Source organism: Parasteatoda tepidariorum, chromosome 1, assembly GCF_982258835.1.
Source record: "Parasteatoda tepidariorum strain Cologne lab strain chromosome 1, Ptep-v5.0, whole genome shotgun sequence".
Lineage (NCBI taxonomy): Eukaryota > Metazoa > Arthropoda > Arachnida > Araneae > Theridiidae > Parasteatoda > Parasteatoda tepidariorum.
Window position 1 is genome coordinate 9,246,099 of NC_141755.1, and position 19,274 is coordinate 9,265,372.

Genomic DNA, 19,274 nt, shown 5'->3' on the forward strand with positions numbered 1-19,274 from the left:
CCCCCCCCCCCTGAAAAATATCATTACTATACACTACGAAGAGGGTTTGTGATTTGCTTATTTTTGCTTTTAAAGGGTACGGGAAGTTTAAAATTCCCCAAAATATTCTTACGTAATATTTGAATAGCCCCAGAATAATAACATTGTAATTGTAAGTGTAACCTAAAAAAGAAAAAGGCTCCATTTTCATGGAAGAACAATCAATGCACGCTGAAATTCCAAAAATAATCAATACTCGAAACTAATTTACAGTTTAATTAAATTAAAATACCAAATCAAGAAAGAATAGAGTGCGAATAAAAGTTTTCCATCCTTGCCCCATATATCTTTACGACATTTTCTTACCCTACCAAAAAGCACGGGAAATAAGCATAAAATCTATTGAGCAATGACGCAGAAGTTCGAAGCTTTGGATTGTAACAGCCTTTTAATTTGAAATTCTAGAGAATGCGACCGAAACAAGATTACTTAATTCTTAATTGAAAGCAAGCTCTTGTAATTTTAATTAAACTTAAGGCTAATCAATTTTGCTCCGTCAACCCCCTATGACTCTAAATCAATGGTACCAAAGCAGGCAACTTTTAAGATCTTCACCTTTCTACTAAATCCTATTTATTTAGGAAGACTGGGATCGTCTGATGTATTGGAGGAAGGTTTAAAGGAATCTATATTGACAACTTTTCCTTAACATATTAAAATAGTAATTTATTGTTTGCATGTTTGGGTAAATTTATGAAGTAAATCTTCTTCTTAATGTGAGGAAAATGACAAAATGGTGCTGTTATAGAAATGCTTGAAATTCGCTTAAATGTACACACGTTTTTGACAGTCCATGTTGAATAGGAAAATATTTAAGCTCTTTGCTCGTTGATGTGTTTTCTATATTGAAGGACCTAAAACTCAATAGCATGTTCTTGTTGTATGTTCTTGAAATATTTAACAGAAGTTTAAATTTCAAATTAAGAAACATTTTTTCCCTACTGAATTGCGTTGTTGTGGTTCCAATTTGCGTTCTATTTCGAAATTTAAAGATTAAGTTGGCAACTTTTTTTAAATTTCAACATTATGTATCTCATTAAATGTTTTAGATTATTCGAAGAAGGATGATTTATTTTACGATTATTGATGCTTTTTTTTGTTCCAGTTAATGTATGATAATTTTTAGATCATTAAAATGGAATGTCAGGTTGAGAAAAATGAGCATTTTCGATACCTTCTTCGCTTTGCTTTTAATCAAGAAAAATCTGCTCGCGACAGTTATTTGGTGAATGGGGAATAACAATAGCTGATAATATTGATATATCAAATTTTAAAATGGAAATTTTGACTTCAAACTTTCATTTTAGGTAGTCCAGACGATTTCGGTGAAAAGCGATTAAATAATCTTTTGCACGAAAATTCAAGTTAAACAAAAAATAGGCATTTTTGACTATTCATACTATTTACTAATTTACATTTAATTGATACAATCAACAAAATGTGGAAACAGCAAAAGATCATAGCTTACGTTGCACGAAATTAATACCAAAATAAATACCAAACGTGAAACCAATATAGAATTCTAAATAATTACTCGAATTCCAACTCATTTAAGTTAATTTTCACTGAACTTGATCGTAAATGAATTCTCACACTTAAAAAAAGTAAATGAATAGTCATAAAATTTTCTTTGTTATTCACAAGACCTTTCCTGGAAAACCCTCCGAGCGAAGATATTGTCAAATTAAGAAGTTTTCTATCGTCACATGCTGGAAAATATGAATGCCGTTAAAAGCTATTGGCTTAATGCATTCCCTCGAACCACAAATGAATTTACAAACATGGATGAGTAAAATAAGTCATTTCCAGGATTTAAACACGGGATACCTGCGTTGAAAATGAGCTTATTAACCCCTGTACCATCCCGTTATTCAGTCAAACTGGCTTTAAAATCAGGCAAGAAATTGTCGGAGAACTCCAGGAACGCATTGAGATGGCAGCGACTAAAGAAGTAGTTTCGTCAAACATTTAAAAGTTCATGCTTTGTAAATTGGGGATTGATGAAATGATTGACCAAAATAACGAAATACAACACAACAACTGCTGCATCGTCAAAATAAAAGCATTATTACTGAGAATATACGAAAAGGAAGACATTCTAAAATCCAATATTTTTGATCATTTTAAAGATCAACTACTAAAAGGAAAACTTTATTTTTAGTTGCTAAATTAGTAATGTCTCAAATGTCTTCGCTCTTTTTATTGAGATATTATCAAAACATTCTTTAGTTAACATCAACATCACATAAAACAGTTTTAATGACTCACCGTTCATGAATTAATAACATGCAACAAAGCCACTTTCTTACTGAATAAAAGATTCTGTCCTTGTAACGTGAAAAGACATTTCTCACAACTACACGGATGAAATACCTCGAAAGCTCTTAAACTTCACCTCACGTTCTGATCGAATCATTTCTTGTTTTTCGGGACCCCTATTAATAAAGCATGTCATTTTTGGCGTTCGACATTTTGTTCGAACAGACACAACCATTTTGAATTTATATCCGTTCGCCCATGCTCCTTCAATGGCAGCTTTTAAGTACGATAATTGTGACATGGGTTTTTGAAAGTTCGGACATGGATATTAACATAATCTATGTCTCTGTTCTATAGAATGACTTAAATATATTAGCCATTTTCTCTTTGAGAGCGAGTAAATCTTTAAATAAAAGAATAATTTAGTTTGCTTTCAAATGAATTGAATAGTTCTTGTACAATTAATTTGATTCACTACAAACCCAACATTAATCGTGATTCAATCAATTTCATTTTAGATATTTAAATTAAGAAAACTATTATTCTATTATTGTGCCCATAAAAGGCACACTTGTTAAATGTGTTCTGTATGAACAGCGAAGGGATTTATAGGTTTGGTTTTGTACACTTATCTTGATCCGGTTGTGTAATTCGAAAATTACTTTTTTTAAAGGCATATTACGAATGTTTCTAAAAAAGACACACGATACGGAGAAAATAACACGGTTATATGTTTTTGGCAATTAACTATAAATCAAAATATTTAGAAAATTTCGACAAATTTATGCATAATTAAGGACAAAAAAAAATCGAAAGCAATGAAACTTTTTGTTAGAATATGTCTAACTGCACAAGAATCAGAAATCAGAGTTTATTTTTGAAATAAATGGAATGATACAATAATGTGATAATGAATTTAATCTGATCACAAGTTAATATATTTTATTTAACATTATACAAAGTTTATATGTAAATTTTATAAATCATATTTTCATACCTTTACGCAGGTAAACAGCGAGTTATTTTGCCGCCTACAAGTGGTGAAACTACAAGTCGCGAAAAACTAACAAGTTACATCAAAAAGCAAAAATATAGCAGATTTGAACACATAGAAACATGAAGATTAAATGTCACACATAAGTTCCATCGAAATCTACTCACATAAAAGTGAAAATAAAATTATTCTCTCAAACTAAGGAAGAATTCTTATATTTCAGTTTGTTAGAATTGTTTTCATTCATAGAACTTATACACAATTTATCTCTGATGCAATTTGTTTTGAGAATCGCGGGATCCATAAATAAAGTAAATAATTAATACTGCTTAGTAAATACAAGTTAGATTTTTCTATTAATTAATTCAATTTAAATTTATTATAACTTCAAAAACATCTATTTTCCCCATGCTGTACTTTCACCAATAACAGAAAAATTCGAAATAGCTAAATTAACGAAACTCTCAACAACATTTAACTTTTAAATTCTCCCATTCATTAAAAATAAAATAAATTTGACGACTTAACAAAGTTATGCTATCGAAGCATAAGCATTCTTTTAAAAAAAACTTCCCACAAAAAATATCCCATTAAAGCTTCTTTCCTTTGATCGTAACTCTTTCCAAATTTCCGTCAAAAATATGACAATTTTGGAACGAAACGTAATTCAGAAGAATTTTTAAACTGCTTAACAACATGACAGCTCAAAGAATTCAATAGGGAAATGGTGCAAAAACAAACAAAACCAACTCTTCTTTATCCTACATTATGATTCTCTAACTTGTTAACTCTACGCTACGTGACAATGAGAATTTTGTTAAGAAAGGCTTTGCCTCACTTCTCGCCAAGAACGCTTTTTTCCCCCTCACTATTATTCCATTCTCGAAATGTATCTTTTTGGGTGGTCCCCCGATCTTTTGATCTTGCGCTTCTTTTCCCCAGATCTAAGAATGCATCTACTATTCTTATTGATGGTGTTCTGGAGAATGAAGGGCTGCATACCTTTTTAAGCGTTTTCTTGAAACAAGAAACATCAAAGTCCCCGTTTGAGATTTAAATGTTTTCTTTTTCGTGCATTCAGGGGAACAAAGAATACGCATTTGAAGTCTTATAAAGAATAAGAAAAAGAAATCATAGTTCTGCTTGAATATATATATATTTTAGTTTAAATAAAGGGTGGATTTCGTTGATGTTGAAGCCTAGAAAAGAAATTAAAACGCTTTTTCCTTACATACTTTTTTTCTTAGTATTTCAAGTAGTTTGAGAAAAATGCTGTTGATAATTTAGGTATTTTTTTTCAAAAAATTACCAAATCTAAATTTAAACTAAACAAATAAATTATAAACATACGATAAGATACTAAACTACCATTTAAAACTTTTAATTTTAGTATCAACAGAATTCTTTAAATAGTTTCATAGAATTTCAAAAATATTTCCAAAACTCATATATATTTATATAAAAATATTTTAGCCAATATAAATATTTTCAAAAGGGGTTTAAAATTTTTAAGGAATGAAAAAAAAGAAATCATAGTTCTAATTGAAAGATTATTATTTTGCTTAAATAAATGGGGAATTTTGTTGAAACTTAGAATAATGATTAAAATGTTGCTTTTTCTTATTTACTTCTTTTTTTCATAATTCAAATGAGTTGATAATTGCTGTTGATAATTTGGAAACTTTTTTAAATTTCCAAATCTGAATTTAAGCTAAACAAATAAATTATAAACATTTGATTAGATACTAAACTACCAGTTAAGACTTTTAATTTAAGTAACAAATGTTTTGCTGATAACAATGAACAGATTCTTTAAATATTGCCATAGAATTTCATAAATATTTCCAAAACTCATATATATTTATATAAGAATATTTTCCCTCTTATAAATATTTTAAAAACTCATATAAAGTTTATAAGGAACGAAAAAAATAAATCAAAGCTATACTTGAAAGATTATTATAATTTTTTTTGAATAAATAAGTGGGAAACTTAGTTGAAACTTTAAAAAAAAAAATGATTAAAATATTTCTTCTTCCTCTTTTTCGTAAATTAAGTAAGTTTGAAAAACTGTCTACTGATAATTTAGAAACTTTTTTTTAATGAAAAATGTCGAAATATAATCTTAAGCAAAAAATAAAATCTTAATATTTGATTAGGTACTTAATGACTATTCAAAACTTCTTAACTTTAATAACAACTGCTTTATGATTAATAATTAACAGCTTATTTAATTATATTTATGAAATTTCATGATTATTTTCAAAACTCTATTTTTTTAAACGTACTTTTCAGTTTGAATGCTTGAATTTTTTAGTAAAAGCTCATTGTTTTACACACATAAAGTATCTTACATACATGAAATATTCTTTATGAAAAAAATATTAAAATATTTTTATGTTAAAAAATAGTAAAACATTTTTTTTGCATGAAATATTAAAATTTTATTATTTACATACAGAAAAATTTAATTCTGACTCTAAATAATGCTAAGACCATGTAAACAATAAATAAAAAATTATGTCTAAATATTTAATTCTGACTCTAAATAATGCTAAGACCATGTAAACAATAAATAAAAAATTATGTCTAAATATTTAATTTTAAAGTTTAAAAAAATATATCTTTCAGTTAAAAGTAAAATAAAAGCATTTGAATGTGCATTTGAATTTTCGATTGTGATAAAAATAACAAAAGTAGTAAGAGAACAATTGAGTGAATTATATTCATTTTTAACACGGAGTAATCAAACGGAAGTGAAGAAAAGTTACCCTGATAAATAAGTAACTATTCACTTTTATACTTACACTAATAAATCTTAGCCATTGACAAATAGTTGGGGTGTTTTTCAACATCCCGTATCAGTTACAAGGAGTTTCTATCAATGTATAAATAAAAATTCTATAATCGGTGGAAAGTGTTAACATATTGGACGATAAGAAGGGTTACTGACCATTTAGAATGCTTGGGAAGAATAAACAAACCGAGATTTCAAGGACCAAAATAAGAGATCAGAAAAAGGGAAACATTAAAACAAATTTTACTGATGAAAAATCACTTTCAAAAGTGTCGCGGGAGGGCGCTCCATATCCTTCATGATTCCTACTGGGGAAAGATAAGCTTTCAAAAAGATTAAAGAGGAGTAGTTCTGAGTGTATTCTTTTCTAATATTGTGAATTGCATCACAATTTTATTCTCGCATTCCTGACACAATGTGTTAGTAAAATGCTGATGATAAACTTTTAGTTTGATACGATCCTTGAAAAACATTGCTTTAAATTGTAAAGATACTGTTATTGTTGCAGTGAAACACATATCAAAACAGTTAAAAATCGTATACATACTTTTTTTAAAAAAATATTTCAAGTAGGTCCACACGTATTTCACGAAATAAAATTTGAATTTTATTTTAATTCAAAAATTAGAACTATTCTTTGTTAAGAAAACTGCTTTCTTTTAAAGTTATTGTTTTGAAGTAGCATGGAGAAAAAAATTTTGGTAAAATTACCGTACTGTGTGGTACTGATATTTAAAGTAAAAAGAAACCATGATTCGGACAAATATAAATAAATAAATAGAAAATAAACAGTATTTAAACCATTCATTTGGTAATTTTTCCGTTCATATGGTAATTTTTCCGTTCATATGTTTACCGAAAATTGGTTTTCAAAATTATAGATCTCAGTACCACACTTTAAGTAAAAAATGCAAAACTGAAAAGTAAACTCAATCAAATAAATGGTTTCTACCCCATGCTCTAAGGTATCATAATAAAATTATCACATTTACTAAATTTTATCACACAGTATAAGACCATATTTTATTCTTTATTCAATCAAAACCATTACCAAAGCGCTTTAATAAAAATAACCGAGCTTTTTAGTGTTCCCATAGTGCCAGAAACGGTATATTTTACCATATTCTGGCAGTTTTGACCATATTTTTTTCTCAATGTAGTATTACGATTTGTAATACAAATATATACGAAATGTACGAGAAGTATATTGTTCTTGATTTGACTTGTGGTTGTTTACATAACATAAAATGTAAAAATATATTCTTTAACGAAAAGAAAAAAAAGGTATCAAATTGACTTTTTAAAAGTTAATAAATTGACGAAATAATATAATTACGAAAAAGAGCCGTAATCAATTGATTAAGCAAGTGTGTTCTATTGATCTCCTACCATATTGTTCTCCCATCACAGGGAAATGTTCGGCAGTAATTCCCCAAATAAGTTCGAAACGGAAGCAGAGTAGACACAAAAGATTTGAGTGCATTTTTGTAATGCAATTGATCGATTTCGCTATCATTCTAACAAAATAGCACTCAAAGTCTTAAACAGCGATTTAAAAGCACTTTAATAACAACAACAAATTAATAAATCTAGAAACTGCATCAATGTCTTTTTAAAGCTTGTTTCTTTTCTTCAGAATACGGCAAAAGTATCAGCTAATTTGTTTTATTATCTACTTCACGTGAAAACATAAGGAATATTCATTTTATAAACCTTTTCATTAAAGAAATTATATCTCAACGCTGTTTTTCGAAGCTCTGTCGCCAAGGAAAATGAAAAAGCCGTAGATTAAGTGCCTTACACTTGAAGCAATACGATGATTTTACACTATACACATATATAGTCTAGGCTTCAGGCGAGACAAATTGCTTAAATATTTTAAAATCTACTTAAGTTTTTCAAAAATCGCCAATTTGGCGACATTTTCCCACCTAGATGAAAATTGTCAAAATCACTGCCGTATTCTCAGTTTTTGCAAATTTTCATAAGCCCAATTATTGCAGTATTGGAGTAAGTTTTTAAATATTAAAAAAGTAGACCTCAAACGCTTTTCATTTTCACAAAACTGCGGCTTTTTTCCATTTTGACGTTTTGAGCCATTTTCAAAATAAGCGTAGACAGCGCTGGTTTTTGATTAACTAAACTTGACTCAACAACTATGAGTAACAGTTGCAAACTCACAGCATTTATGAAAAAAGCATATTATTAGCAAAAAAGCATCATTTCATATTACGACGGAGCCTTCGAAAAACAGCCTTTAATTACATGCATAAATGAGATGGTTCAAAACGTAATCATAAATTTGGTTCAAAACGATAGCTTGAAAAAGTAATTTCTATAACAGCAATCAACAGCACTTAAATTTCATTTAATTTTTTACGCTTTTCAATTATTCTAACTAGCTGTCAAAGCCATTAGATTTTTAGAAACAGTTTTGGTTATATCGCATTTCTTTTGCCTCTGTAATATTCACGTTTGTGTTCAGATCACTACATATTTTCGCGATAATACTAAATTGCTTAATAATAATAAAATATAACTGCTCTTTTTAAGTTATTTTTTATACCTCATGCGCTATTTCATATATTTAGCAATAATTTATTACTTTGTATTTTACATCATCCATTTAAAAGTAAAATTTTATCAGCATTTTAACACTGTAAAAAAATTTGGATTAAATTATGGCATAAAATATCGACCTTTTGGGTGCCCATCCGTAAAATCTATTTTACCGCAAAAACCATTTTTTCCGTAAAATATTATACTGTAATTTTTGCAGCAATATTTTTTCTTCAGTGGGATTCAGTGATTTCCCTGCAATTATACGGGAAGTAGTACGGTAAGTATTTTTATCGCAATTTGATTCGAATTTTTTTACAGTCTACAACTCTTACAGTTATTTAACGTTCTCTAGTAAGATTATAATAATTAATGATAATTTTTTATTTTGCTTTTTTTTTATCACGTTTTTTCTAAATTACATATTTTTTTTCTAGTGCACGTTAGTCAATTTTCCAGCATAATAAGTCAATTAAGGTTATAGTTTACTTTCCTCCCTGTCGAAATTTTTTAAAACTGCAGCATTTTTTATAAAATATAACAATGCAGAAGCTAGTTATTTGTTTTTAAATTATAGTCTACTTTAGGGGAAAAAGAAAAATTAATTGTTTCACTCGTAATTAATTATTCACAAATATCACATATATATATTCTACTCTACGTATTAGTTATTTATCTTACTCACTTTTAAAACAACTATTCTTCCCTTCTATTTATTTAGATAAAGTGACAAAAATGTTACAAAACAATTTCTAAGTTTCATAGCTATTGCTTCCTGAAATATCCAGGAAAAAAACCAACCCTTTTCAACAATTCCCGTTGAATCATTCTTCCAAAACCTTATTACGGCTTCTCCACTTAGAGCAAATACAAGAGAGTGGTTCGATGGGTATAGAAAGGCTCTTAACAAATACCCAAGAGACGTGGGAAAAATGTTACTTCAAAGAGCTGATTAGCTATGTGTTGTTTCGTCAAATGACAAAACAAACGCAATTTTCGCGGTTGCTGTGTCAGATAAAGCACTTGACGCATTCCAAACCTTTTGTCTTCATTCAATATTCGGATATTGAATAAGTATTTTTGCTTACTTCTTAATCGATTTGTGTGAAGTGCTTTTGTTTAATGCCGCAGTGATTGCTTTCTTTTAATTTAAGTGACGTTGCGTTATTTATTTAGTAATATCAATTTGAAGTTAAGTTAACGGAGAGTATAAATAGGGCCAGTTATATTTTTTTAAACTTAAGACACATATTTAGGACTATTGTGTTGGAATTAAGTATAGTTAAATCATAAAAATAATCATATTTTTCTTTTACACTTAAGAAGCATTATTAAATTATATATTTAGGATTATCAATTGAAAATTAAGTATAGGGTAATCAGAAAATACTGTTACTTATTCTTCTTTAATGAACGAGACGAATCAAATTATTTAATTAAAAATATTAATTTGAAATTAACATAATTTTGTCCATAAAATAACGATAGTTGTTTGGTATTAATCGCTAAAAAATTAAAGGAGAAAAATACCACCTGAAATGTCAAATATATTTAACCCTAATTATGGGAAAAATATTTTTCTAAAAAAAAAAGCTATTTTTTTAAAGTGTTATTTAGTGTTCTTTAGCAATTAGAAAAGATAAAAAATAACAACGAAGAAGCAAATAAGTTATTTAACTTAAAATAATTTCAAAATTGCTTTAACAATGTTTATTTTTAAGAAAATCTACTTGTTTTAAAATTTCATCGTAATTTTTATTAGTAATTTTAATTTGCATATATTTAAGTTACATGTATGCTAACGAAATTTGACTGTTTGTAACACAAATGTTCATTCAATTTGCAAGGAAAAATACAATAAATAGTTTCAATCTTTTTACGCAATAAATTAATGAGGGAAAGGTAATTTGCTTAATTTTTAGTTACAGCCCATCGCTACGAATAACCATTCAAATAACCCATCGCTACAGAAATACCCATAAATCTATTTATTAAACAAGTAATGGGAAAAAATATTCTTATTTCACGGCGAAGGCACTTATATTTTTTATTACATTTTCCTATCATCTCCTGTTACACAAATGTAACTACGGGAAATGTAATAAATGTTAATATTTTCGATCTTTTTACATTGCAATAAATAAGGGAAAAGCGATTTGCATAATGTTTAGTTACATTTATAATAACCTACTGCTACATAAATGCTGAATTATGCTATATTAAATGCATAACAAGAAAATATGTAAACATTTACGAAGTGATAATAATTCTGTAAGTGAAAAGTGATAAGCTTTATTTTTAGCTACATTTCCCAACATCTTATCGTAACATAAAAGTTCCTAGCATTATTTATTAAGTATGAAATGGAAAATATATAAATATTTTCGATATCTTTTCAATGTAATAATTTGTTATATTTTCCAACAACTTAATTTGCTTTTCATTCACCGTTTTCTGAATCAAAGTTTAAATTGAATTTTTCCAAATTGTTATCTAGTGAATAACACATTTTTCTGTAGCTTATTTCTGCAGCAGTTTTTTTAAAATAACATTAAGGAATATGTTTTTCCTCTTTAGGTAACTACAAAAACTAAACGAAAACACTGCTTTTGTTTAATATTTGTATTTATATCAATTTCAGAAAGAAAGAAAAATTCATAATCAACTTAGCATCGTGATTGTATGGGTGTATATTACATACAACTGGTGTAGCGTTTAATAGAGATATGAATTTCTCCAACGCAGATGGAGAACTTAAAGCAGTTTATTTAAAACAACATTAAAGAATACGTTTTTCCTTTTTAGACAACTAGAAAAACTAAATGAAAATACTGTTTTTGTGCAATATTTGTACTTTATATCAACTTCAGAAAACATATTACATTTCATATTCAACTTTAGACAGAATCAATCGTATGCAAAACTCCTGATCGTATTCAGTTTTAAATATTCTAACTGATATGAATTTTTAAAAAAAATTAATCATTGGAATTATTTCAAAATGAATTTATTGCTTAGAATTGAAAATCAGATTAAAAAATTTATTTAAAATATTTACTTTAAGAAATGAGTTAAGAAAATTTTAATTTTAAAATGTTCGTTCAGTCGCTACCTGCAAATATATTTCAGATCTAAAATATATTTTAAATAACAAATTTGAGTTTTTTGATACACATCGAGGAAAAAATTCACGATCATTTATTAAATAATTATTATTTATATAAAACATAAAACTCTTGCTATAATTTTCATTTTTAAAATAGAGTAATCAGCAGAAATATTAAAAAATTTATGTATAAAACTATTATTTTCTTCATAAATTGCTGTATTGCTATACTTAAATTACAACAGAGTTTTCAATAACCGTCAATAAATTATTTCAAATTACTAGTAATCATAAGGAATTTTATGTATTTTAAGCAAATGGAAATACATATTTCTATTGAAAAAAAAATTATATCCTGTACTTTCCATGCATTATAATTATAAAAATAAAAAAAAAACATTAAAAAAAAATAAATAAAAAAAAATCCAATACTAAATTATTGATAAATAATAAAACTGCACAAAAACATAACCAATTTCTCCAATTAAACATAAAAAACTCCAAATTCTCTTACCTTTATCATTATTTGATAGTGATATTCAACAAAACATAAAAATGAAACTTCTTGACGAAATGATTGTAGTTTCAAGATTTAAATCCTGCCAAATAGTTTATCACATCCAGCAGTAACAACAAACACCATTTAAAACACAACGAAGAACAATTTAAAACAATAAGTAAAAGATGTACTATGTGAATTAAGAAAAGTCCTTCTACATCCCGTTCGATCGTTTGCAGTTATCGAATAAACAATATATTCCAAAGAGACCGAGATAGGGATGCAGGAGCCTCACTATCAGTTGGTTGCCTTCTCGTTCGCAGATGCGGAACTGAAAGGAGAAGTAAACGGGAATTTAGTTCCGCGGTTTCACGGATAGGTGGCGCTATCGGTATTTCATTTTCTATTTTTTCTTTTCTTTCTACCTTTTCTTGGAGGGAACAAATTCCTCCAAGGGGTTTGTGTGTTGCTACAAAATGTTTTAAGGATAATTTGCTTTTAAGTGGTTTTTTTATGTGATATTTATTTCTTCATAAAAAATGTACGCTGCAGAATAATTTTGGCATTTGTTTGTAAGGATAGCAACATACAAATGTACGTTAAAAATGATCCGTGTTTGTTTATGTAGATATACTATTTTAGATTGCTTTTATTTTGTTTTATTTCATTCGAAAAAAAATGAACAAATAAAATTGGATTTTATTGTGATTTAGCTGTGTTTTTATTGATTATGTATTTATTGTTAAAAATTAAAACAAAACAGTGATAATGTAAAAATTTAAAATTATAGTTTTTATTATGCCATTTAATTACTTTTTTTTTGTTCCAAAGAATTTATAGCAACTTAAAAACAAGAGGATCAATAAAATGAAGTAGTACCTGTGCTATATGTAAATATTTTAAAGCTGTATATTATTTGTATTTCTTTAACAAAAATTTTAAAGAAGTTGCTGTTACCTTTCATAAATGTAAATAAATTTTTATCGTTTTTAAATATTTAAAAAAAAATACAATCATAATAGATGTTCTTCACATCATTGCTTTTTTTTTTTTTTTTCCTTTTCGAAATTTTACTTTTTCTTAAAGAAGTTGCTATTAGCAACGAAATTTTATGGACTATAAATATTAAAAAAAATTATTAATAATTATCGTCTTAACACCGTTGTTTTCCTTGGTGAAAGCTAAATTGAACTTTTCTTTAACGAAGTTGCTGCTACCTATTATTTAAATAAATACATTTTATTGACTACAAATGATTACTATTGACTATTAGAATTATGCAATTAAAAAAACATAAATCGTAAGTCATGTTTTTTTGCTCCGTTGTTTTCTGTCTTGAACTTTACAACTTTTTTACTCAAATGTAAACAATTTTTTATGATTAATTTTCTTCATCATAGTAAGCTATTTTACGGTAGTTGCTTCAGAGTTACATTATTTGGACCCAGTTCTAATTGGTTTTGTGGCGCATCCACCGAAAACTTCTGTAATCGAACAGAAAATAGTGATTTGATTGGAAAAACTCATTTTGATGCAATTTTGAGGATCAAATTAAATACATTTAGTTTTCCTTCCAGTGGTAAAAATCATTCACCAATACTTTCGCCAAAACACAATTTTAATTGCCAAATTTACAATTTTATCGCAATTGGCGAGGTGGCGAATGCTTAGAGCTAGCCCTGCATATATATATATATATATATATATATATATATATATATATATATATATATATATATATATATATATATATATATATATATATATATATATATATATATATATATATATATATATATATATATATATATATATACATATCCTTATTGTTAATATACATACATATTTTATCACTATTGTTAACCAATTAATTTCTCTTGAAACTAAATTTTCTTTAAAGATAATGTTTAAATAAATGAAATTTTATCGGTTCTAGCTGCTAAAAAATTGTGATTAGGATATTTTTACACTGTTATTCTCATTCTTAGATATTAATTGCACACATAGCTTTTCTTTGAAGGAATTGCTGCTATTAACTTTTAATTTAAAGGAATGTTAATGACTATAAATATTTAAAAAAAAAACATTAATATTGTCAAGTATTAATTTTCTTCAAGCATTATTAATGATCAAACAATAAAAACACTAATAATTTTTTTTTGCTTCGTTTCGAGAAGGTTTAAAACTAATATTAAATTTTACGAAACGAAGTTTTTCATACCTACTATTGATATAACTGATTTCTTTCACAATTACTATTTTTTCAAAACGACACAAATTTTAATAATGATCTCGTTGCATACCGTTTTTTTTCCGTTCGGGAATGAGGATACATATTTCTTTATAGAAGTTGCTATTACTTTCTCTTTGTAAATTATATATTGAATTTCTATTGATTAAAACAAATATTAATAGTAATCTCATCCTACGTGGTTGGTGTCGTTTAACACTAAAGTTAAATTTTTTATAAATAAGTTGCTATTACCTCCCTTATAAATGTAATTTTTTATTGACTTTTGTTATTAAAAAAAAAACAATAATAATGACTTTCTCCTCTTTATTTCTTCCCTTCGTGAACATTAAATACTAAGCTTGACTTTTTTTAAGGAGGTCGCAGTTACCTACTATGATTTCATAACTAAATTTATTTTATAAAATGCTTGTTAACAATCAAACAAAATACATATTAAGTTCAAATATTTTGTTTTAATTTAAATGATAATAATAATAAAATGGTGAAATCCTTTTTCCTTATCATAATTAGAACAGAAATTAATTATACTTAAATATATTAAATTATATCATATTTAAAGGATCGTTTTTCAAAAAATCTATAATTAACACGTAAAATACACACTGAAGCCAAATATTTCGTAATAATTTAAATGCAGATCTATGAAGATAAATAAAATTATATCTGACAAAGGTTGGAGACAATTTTTGAGCCTTATTTTAATAATACACACGTTGCATTATTTCTAGTTTTATTTGAAAATAAAATTCCATCGAATTGTTTGAAAATAGAATTCGATTGTAGATCTAAAGAGTAAATATCTTCTACAAGTTGTATTATTTTTAGAATCATTTTATGTTTGCATAGTTCTAAAATAAGAAATAAATAAACAAATTGACTGTATTGTAAAATTTTCCACTTAAATTATGTTTATTCATGTTTCAAGTACTTAAAGTAATTCAAACATAATTTTACATTTTCAAATGTTAAGAATCATCATTCATATGTAAGACGGATGATAAAATACACATTTGGTTGAATTAGTTTAATGTTTTCTCATAAAGCACACTCGTTTATATTAAGATGCGAAACTTGGCACGTAAAACTCCTTAAATTAACGGTATTTTCGCGACCTGAAAGCTCAAATGACTTTCTTAATGGTAGAAATGTGCAAGTAAGAAAATTTGTTGAAATTAATTTGCAATTAAGTTACTCAAAACGTAGATATTCTCATTCTTGAATTATACTAATTTGATTTTAGGTAATTCGAAACGTCGATGTCCCTAGTTTAGTAGTTTTATATACACAATTTCAAACATTAGAACGAAAACAGTACCCTTCGAACTGTTATTCGCTTCTGCATATTAATTTCCTTTTCAAATTTTGAGAATTTTTTTATAATTTTCGAACAAGTTATTTCATTGTTCACTTCTCTATATTATATTGTATTGCATTGTATTATATTACATTATATTGAATTATTTGAATTATATAATATTATATAATATTACACTATATTACATTAAATTGTATTGTATTGTATTGTATTGTATTGCATTATCTTATCTTACCTTATATTATATTATACTGTAATTACCCTTTTTTAAATTTATGGTTATCATTGAACAATATTTAATTTTGAAAATATTAACCTGAAAATTCAGTAAATCAAGCCTTAGGGCAAACGAGCATAGATCATGGAATTTTTTTTTATTGAATTAACTCGCGCTTGTGTTACACGGGGAGGAAAACTTCTAAAATCAATCTTTATTAGTTAAACGGTAAGGGTATTCTCTCCCATAGCTCATTTACCATTGAGGATATATTACGGCAGCTCTGTAATCGATGCGAGCCGGGAGCAGAATTCGAATCAACCAGCCATCTCTGGGATCCGAACGTGGGTCGCCTCATTAGAAAGCAGAGTGCTCTGTCTCCTGAACCATCATGGCTCAATGTTTATTTATTTATTTTATTTTATAATCGTCGTTGTAAAAAGTCGATCCAATTTTAGGTTTACGACTATTAATGTTCTACTCCGTAGCCTTGTAATATTGAACCCCATCCATAAGACAAGGGGCTCTTACATCAAGCAGTGGGAGAAATTTTGCCTTCGTGGAGGACTTTTGTTGGAACTAACCCGCATTTGCGTTACATGGAGAGGAAAACCATGAAAATCGCCCACGGTTAGCCAGACGGCAAGGGGACTCTAACCATCAGGATATTTTACGTCACCACTGTGGTCAGTTCGAGCCGGGTGCAGAATTCATAACGACCAGCTGTCGCTGGGATAAGAACCCAGTACACCTCATTGAAAGGCGAACGCTCTATTCCATGAGCCACCACGGTTCAATGTCTATATTTTCGCCGAATTTTATTATCTGAATCCTATTTTGTCTAAGTTAGAATATATTACTTTGGTACTGAGATTCTACTTCAGATGGTAACTCCCAACACTTTTAAATTTAATAAACAACTCATTAATTTCAATAAATGAAGTTTTTACCCCTTCAATTTATATTTTCAAAAGCATACAAAATACGTTACTTCAATGTAATGCTAATATAGCTGTTGCCTGTTGCTTTCTATCAATTTATGTATTAAAATTTGGTCGAAAAAAAGGATGAAATATATTTTTGTCAAAAGATAGCACCCCGGTTGCACAGGTGGTTTAAGACGTCGCTCTCACAGCTTGTTGGAGAGCTGGAGGTAATGAGTTTGATTTTGAGAGACGACAAAACCAGCAGGAATACGCAGCAAGCTGCATGTTAAAACTGTCGTGACTGAAAGTCCTTTCGTTGGTTGTGGTATGGAAGTTTGGAGAGAGGGGTACTAGCTCAGGCGATGTCCACGTCGTCTGACTAGGGTCAAAACTACGCGGAAATACTACCATGGCCGTAACACCACGGCCAGTGTCCTTAAAATGGAGGTAGGTAATTGACAGTGGTTGAGTGATGTGATATGCTTCCAAAAACATAAATTTTACGCAGAATTTTGACCACTGCACTGTATAGGATGTATTACTCAAAATACTCCCTATGTTTGATGTTTTATGAATTACTTGTGCAAGTGCATTAGAGATATACAACCCACAATCATCCGTTCAAGATTATCCATGCAATTAGAATAACACTAGACTCAAAATTTTGGAGTAAGTAACAAAAAAAAAAAAAAAGGTTCCAAAAGGGTTGGGCGTTGATTACTTAAAATTTTCTAAAGCAAACTTTTTTTGAGTATTAGGAGTGAAACGAAATAAGTTTCTTTATGTAAACAAAACATTGGAGACAACATTTAGCAAACATTTAAATAAAACATATAAGGGGATAGCACATTATTTTGCACACTTTATGAAGCCTGAAAGAATGTTGAAGAGGACCAATGATCAACTGCATAGTGACTAATAGTGTAATCATTCCTTAATCGTGTAAATTAATATGGAACAAATCATTGGTATATCGAATAATTGTAAATTGATTAATTGTACATTACCGTAGTGTAATGTAAAAACATTTTGAGTAAAAAACTATAATTCTGGTATTAAAACTAAAATATACGGTATTTAAACCCTTAATATGTTAACGGTTTCCATTCATATGGCAATAGTTTTGTAATGGGTCAAAATTATAGTTCTTATTACCACCATTTATTAAAAATTACATGACAGAAAAGCAAGTTTAACCGAATAATTTTTGCTACACCTTAGGGTCATTATAAAATTAATAAATTTTACCTCATTTACCAAAGTTTATCACACATTGTGAAAATATTTTATTGCTAATTTTATAATGACCTTAAGGTCATTATAAAATTAATAAATTTTACCACATTTACCAAAGTTTATCACACATTGTGAAAATATTTTATTGCTAATTTTATCAAAATCATTAACAAAGCGTTCGCGTCTTCGGAAAAATTACTGAGCATTTTGATGTTCTTATACAGCCAGAAACGCGGTAAATTTTATCATATTTTAGTAGCTTTCAGTGCGGAAATTGTTTAAAATTTATATTTGAACGCATGTTTTACCACGTTTACTGGAAATTATTATTTTAAAAATTAAAGTTCTTATAACGACACAGTTAGTAAAAAATTGAAGTGTAAATTCAATCGAAAAAATGGCTTTTATGTCATGCGCAGCTATCCTGATCAACAAATTTCACTATATTTACCAAATTTTAATGCATATTATTAAACAATATTTTTTTGTTAATTTTACCAAAATCATTATTATACCAATTCGGTAAGAATTACCGTGTTTTTTTTATGTTTCAATAGATTACGGATTGAAAGTTTTATCAAATTTTGGTAGTTTAAAAAGTCATTTTTCTCAGCGTAGTGTAGGTGTAACAATAATAAATGAAAATATTCTTTGCTTTCATCCACTTTAAAAACGTAGATTTTTTTTTCTATTTTATTTTAGCCACGTCTTTTCCTAAAATCACATTTGAGGCAGGTTATGAACTCTACAAAAAGTGTGTGGTCTTTATAAAGCTATAGCAAAGAATATAGAAGGTATGTATATTCTTTGTACGTGTATTCTTTCGCTACATGTCCCTATGTTTATTCTTCGACCATAGTGCACAAGTAGTTGAATTCTTAGAATTAATTATCCGGTATGGTTAATTGTCAGACAACTGAATGATGTTTTGTATCTCAGTTGCGCTTAATATGGAATCTTTATAATCTCTCATACCTTCTGTGACATTCGTCACAAGATAAAAATACCCCGACAACTATCTCGTTGTTTACATCAACCTCTCTCCCAATAATGGCTTCACATATTTTAGCGTC

General features: G+C 27.8%; 1 protein-coding gene across 5 annotated transcripts in view; it reads right to left on the minus strand.

Moving 5' to 3' along the window:
• Positions 1-19,274, minus strand: part of LOC107436783 (teneurin-m) — a 579,494-nt gene that overhangs the window by 81,122 nt on the left and 479,098 nt on the right. For 2 of the 5 annotated variants that reach the window (XM_071180206.2, XM_043049142.3), the window contains exon 1: positions 12,269-12,588. The exons of the other annotated variants lie outside the window; for them this stretch is intronic. The gene's annotated coding sequence lies outside the window, so the exon portion shown is untranslated. Of the gene's footprint in view, positions 1-12,268; positions 12,589-19,274 lie in introns of those variants that run through there. 5 annotated transcript variants of the gene reach the window in all.